This window comes from Phalaenopsis equestris, unplaced genomic scaffold (genome assembly GCF_001263595.1).
Source record: "Phalaenopsis equestris unplaced genomic scaffold, ASM126359v1 Scaffold000492, whole genome shotgun sequence".
NCBI lineage: Eukaryota > Viridiplantae > Streptophyta > Magnoliopsida > Asparagales > Orchidaceae > Phalaenopsis > Phalaenopsis equestris.
The window spans coordinates 3534-9124 of NW_018164932.1; positions in this window are offsets into that span (position 1 = coordinate 3534).

The following is a 5591-nucleotide window of genomic DNA, read 5'->3' on the forward strand; positions in this document are numbered from 1 at the left end:
TTGGCGAAGGCAGTGGAGTTCACGGGGAAAAGGTAAGAAATTTGGTGAGAATTTCTTAGACAACAAGGCGTTAAAAGGCAGGTTTAGGCTAAAAAATTTTGGTTGCTATACAATAGTACAACATTTTGGTGATTTCAGCCTAGTTCTTAGAAGGGGAGCAGATAGAATTCATTGAAAGAAATCCTAGCCATGAAAATGAGTTCCGCCAAATTTGACATTAAGAAATTCAACAAGAAGAACGATTTCGGCCAATGGAGAGTAAAGATGAGAGCTCTATTGGGGTTGTTGCAAGAGCTTTGCAAGGGTCAGCGGCATTGCCGGCCGACATGACTGAGAAGGATAAGATCAGCATACTGGACAAGGCTCACAGTTTGATAATCCTGAGCTTGGGCGACAAAGTTCTCAGGGAGGTGTCGAGGGAGACAACGACTCAAGCACTTTAGGTCAAACTCGAGGTACTCTACCTGACAAAGTCTCTGGCTAATAGGCACTTTCTGAAGCAGTACTTATACTCCTTCAAAATGCATGAAAACAAATCTGTCTCAGAGCAGATTGACGAGTTCAATAAGATCATCGACGACCTCGAGAACATCAACGTCAAGATGGATGATGAGAACAAGGCACTGTTGTTGCTAAACTCTATTCCTAAGAGCTACGGGCATTTTAAGGATGCGATGCTCTATGAAAGGGTGCAGACTATTACTCTGGAGGAGGTTCAATCTCTGATTAGAGCCAAAGATCTTTAGAGGAAACATGACAGGGACAAGGAAGTCAGCGGAGACAGTCTTATAGTCAGAGGAAGATCAGACAGGAAAGATTCAAGAAATGGTCAGTACAGATCAAGGTCAAGCAAGGATGATGGGAATCAGTCATCAAGGGGATCTTTTAAGTGCTATCAATGTCACAAGGACAGTCATTTTAAAAGGAACTGCCCAGACAGGAAGAATAAGTACCAAGAAGAGCCAGAAGAATCAGGAGAAGCAAGTGTAGCCTCTGATGACTACGATTCTGTTGAGGCCTTGAGGCACTGGTGATCATAGAATCTGAATTCAGTAAGGAGTGGATCCTCGACTCAGGGTGTTCTTTCCACATGTGTCATCACAAAGACTGGTTCAAGATACTGCAACAGGAAAATGATGGGTCCGTTCTACTGGGAGACAATAAAGCTCACAAGGTTGTTGGAAGTGGATCAATCAGGATAAGGATGTTTGAAGTAGTTGAACGAGTACTTCAAAATGTCAGGTACGTACCAGAGCTCAAAAGAAATTTGATTTTTTTAAGTACGCGGGCTGCATCAGAGTAACCAAAGGCCCTCATGTCGTCATACAAGGAGTTAGGAAAAAGAGGCTGTACTCTCTTATCGCAAGAACCGTGATTGCTAAGACCATGTACTATTTGGACTTAGCAAACTCAAGCAAGGGCTGAGGGCCCCCTCAAGTGCCAGGTGGAGGGAATCTTTACTTTAAAGCTTCTCAATTGAGGGTCAAGGTGGAGAATTGTTATTTTGACCTTAAATTATTGAACTAAGGTAAAAGGGCACTTTTGTAATGTGGTACCGCTCACCTACCACATCTCACCTACCGCTTACCTACCGCTCGCCTACCGCCAACCTACCACTCTCTTGCTTCTATAAATAGAGAGGGTGTGAGGCTTAGGAGAGCAAGGGAAGAGATCTTAAGCTACCACAAAGGAGAAGAGAATAACCAAAGAGCTAGAGAGGAGGAGAGCATCTTGAGGCCTTGTATCAAGGTGTCGCTTGAGAGGGAGGCCATAGAAGAAAGATGAGGGCTGATCTATATGTATAAGCTATGTATTCTTCATCTCCATTTCTTTTCCCTTAGTGAAATATTTGATTGATTCCCTCCCGTGGACGTAGATCCAGTTGGATCCAACCACGTAAACGATTTGTGTTTGCTTGTGTTCTTTGCGTTTCATTTCTAGGCCAGTAAGTACATATCTCACAACAACGATGACTCGAAAGCGCTTCAATTGTGGCGATTCGGCGCATCTCTCGCCAATGGGGTCCATAGGCAACGAAAGGGAGACTGGTGTAGTTGTACGTAGTGACAGAAACGAAAGAAAATCGAGGGCGGTTTGCAAGGGCAACGTCGGTCGTCGTGAAGCACTCTTCGGCGAGGGAAGCGGAGGAGACGACGAGGACAGGGCGGATTCCAAAGCGGAGGAGGAGAAGGGGGCCATGCTCGCCAGAGAGACGGGCCAGAGATTGGTGAAGGGGCTTGTTGAGGAGGTGAAGGTGGCCGAGAATGGGAAGGGAATTGGGAGGAATTGGAGGGAAATTTTTTTTTTTTGTTCTTCTTGCCTATGAAGAGTTTGGTTTGTAGGAGGGAGAGCAAGAGAACCAAGCAAGTGAACATGATAATTGCATCCATGGCAGAAAAGAAAAGGAAGAAGATCAAAATGTAAAATTGTGGGTAATTTTGCAAGAGAGGAGTGAATTGATTTGGTGAGAACAGAGCAATATATAGCCTCAGTTTTTTTATTAGGAAAAAAAAACCTATTTTTAATACATGCATTCTAAACCATACCTTAAACTCAATTCAGATTATAAAATAATTTATATTCTTAAAACAACCTGTGAAAAATATATCAAGTATGACTGACAAAATCATTAAATTTTCTTAATTATGTAAGAAAATAAAATAATATTTTATTATTTATATAAATAGATCTCAAATTTTAAGTTGGGCAATTGCTCTCCCTTATAATTTATATTCTTATAATTGATTTTTTTTATTTAATAAATTTAATTATATTTATCTCTTAAAATCTTTTTAATTAAATTATAAGAAAAAAAAAAGCAGGATTAAAATGTGTAGGTATAAATTGAAAGTAAATTAAGTATTATTAAGCTTAAATTTGATTAAGTAATCAAGGTCAACGGAAGGTTGACCTAAATGCTAGGAGGTAGGCCGGCATACTAAATATGGTGGGCCTAAAATTAGTGGTCATAATCTTTAATTTTATTTTTTTTTAAAATGGTGCAATTTATTACTTAAAGATTAGTAATAGTATTATTTTTTTTATGTGAAATGAAGCAATTTTCTTAAAGCAGGGCCCAAAAGTAATTACGTTTGAACATAATTGTTATAAAGTAAAATAATTTTTGAAAGAATATATTCATGTGGTTTGGCCCGATCCTTGTGTCATGTCCATCATTTCTGGTTCAATCCTCTTCCACTCAAAACATTGAATGAAAGTTCCTAGCACCAAAACCACCTCTTTCAATGCAAGCCCCACTTCAAGGCACATTATTGTCCCTAAGCCAAATGACATAACTTCCCCCATTCCACTTTTCCGTTTTGAAACCTTTCGATAAAAATTTTTGTAGTTTCTAACCAAAATATGGTGTCTCTATGATTTTCAAAACATTTACTAAAAGCATTGTTGCTTCGGACTTTAAAATCCTCCCTTGCTAAGTGAGGTGCAAAGAGAGGCTTTCTGAAATCATTTTTTGTCAACATTCTCACTACTTTCGCCATTTATACTTACACTATAAGAATTTAGTTTATTATCTACGGTAAAATATCGTTAGTAATAGTTGATAAACCATATATAACATATTTACATATGGTTTAGCGATGAAAAAATTAATGTAGCAAAAATACTTGTCAGCAATAAAATAACAGATGGATTTAGTGTCAGTTTAAAGTAACCGACTGGTATCCGACGTGCCATAATTGTCGCTCTAGATCCAAAAATATGTCATATTTAACTATAGTTTTGCCGTCGGTTATATAAGCGACACAAGTATTTGTAGGAAAAGTGTTGCATTGCAGTCGAAAAAGTGTTGTGATTCCATTGACTCTATGTATTATAAATTGTATAATACACATGCAAAAAAAAAAAAACCCTCCACTTATCCTCCTCATCATTCTGTGTCCTCTCCTCATCATCATCATCCCCACCCTCTTCATCCATTAACTGTTTCCCTTTATGCAGTTCAGAATGCAACACCACTTTGATCTCTATCCTCATCTTCGATCTCAGGTTGGCTACCTAGACAGCAAACTCAGCAGCAACTTAACGAAAATCTCCTCCTCCTGTGAAGTGGAAGTGGTTGCACTGGATGTGCTAGAGGATGGGCAGGCATCATAGGCCAGCACCTAGACCCCAACCCATAGACCCTACACTTCTTCCCACCGACAACCTCCCTTTAGAGGTCGTGCTTAGAAGGATAGTGAGATGTGAATGTTTGTTGATTTGATTAAGTCAAGTAACTATATGGTCATTTCAGGATTTCAACATATATTGATTTATACATGAAATAACCTTGGTGCAATATTGAATCATCTCGTACAATGTCACATATTGCTTATCCTTAGGCCATGGTGTGCTTCAAGGTCATTCAGTATGATTCTTCAGTCGTCTAAAGTATCAGAAAACTTTATGCACCTTGCATGTAGACTTGATTCTACAAAAAAGATGATTGGGATATTACTAACTTTCGAGTCGTTACTTGTCCCTTTCAACTTACTCTAAGCATTATACCATTGAGTACCACAATATGCTATATGCATGTTTATCTCATATTCAATGGCATACAAGTTTATCACTATATACTATTTCACAAATCTTGTCATTTTTATTTTAAATTGGATTCTCATACAAATTTCTTTATGTGCATTTGCAAGGTAGCCTCGGATGGTCGGGGTGTCGATGGATCATGAACCTTATTGTGGAGCCAAAGAAATGGACGACATAGAACTTCACTTCAAGGAGCTCTTTCCTAAACTTTACTTTTTCTTTCTTTTTGAATCGTTGCGACATCCTCGTGTGGGGTGATAGTCTCTCTTTACTTTCAAACCGATGGTACATCCCTTTATGTGGGTGGTGGTCCATACTTTGTTGACATAAACGTCCTTCTATTTCTGTTTTATATGTGCACCTATATTCATTATTATTAATGACAGGTATATATATGTAGATATTATGTTCACTTATATGTATGTATATATACATATACATACATATATATATATATCTATATTTATATATATATATTTTGTTTTCTTTTGTTGTGTTTTTTTGTGTTTAGGGTGCGCCTGGGTTTTTTGTGTTTTCTTTTATTATTTTATTTTTTTGTGTTTTTTTGTGTTTAGGGTCCGTAAGTATAAACTTGAGTCACAGTAAAGGGTCCTAACTAACTAGACTTCAATTTCCCAGAGAATAACTCCAGCCTAGTATATATATATATATATATATATATATTGTTTTCTTTTGTTGTGTTTTTTTGTGTTTAGGGTGTGCCTGGGTTTTTTGTGTTTTCTTTTATTATTTTGTTTTTTTCCTTTTTCTTTTGATATTTTAACTTTTTTATTATTTCTACTATTTTTAAATTATATTCCTTTTTTTGTTTTATATTTTGGTATTTTTGTATTTTTTGTTTTTCTGCTTATTTTTTGGTTTATTTTTATTTTTTTTTGTTTTTTTGTTTTTTGCTTTTTTTGTGCTTTTTTGTGTTCTATGTTTTTTTTTTTGTGTGTGTTTTGTTTTGTTTTCTTTTTTTTCTTTATTTTTTTGTTGTTTTTTTTTTTTTTTATCGTAACACACAAGAACGATTTCGGCCAATG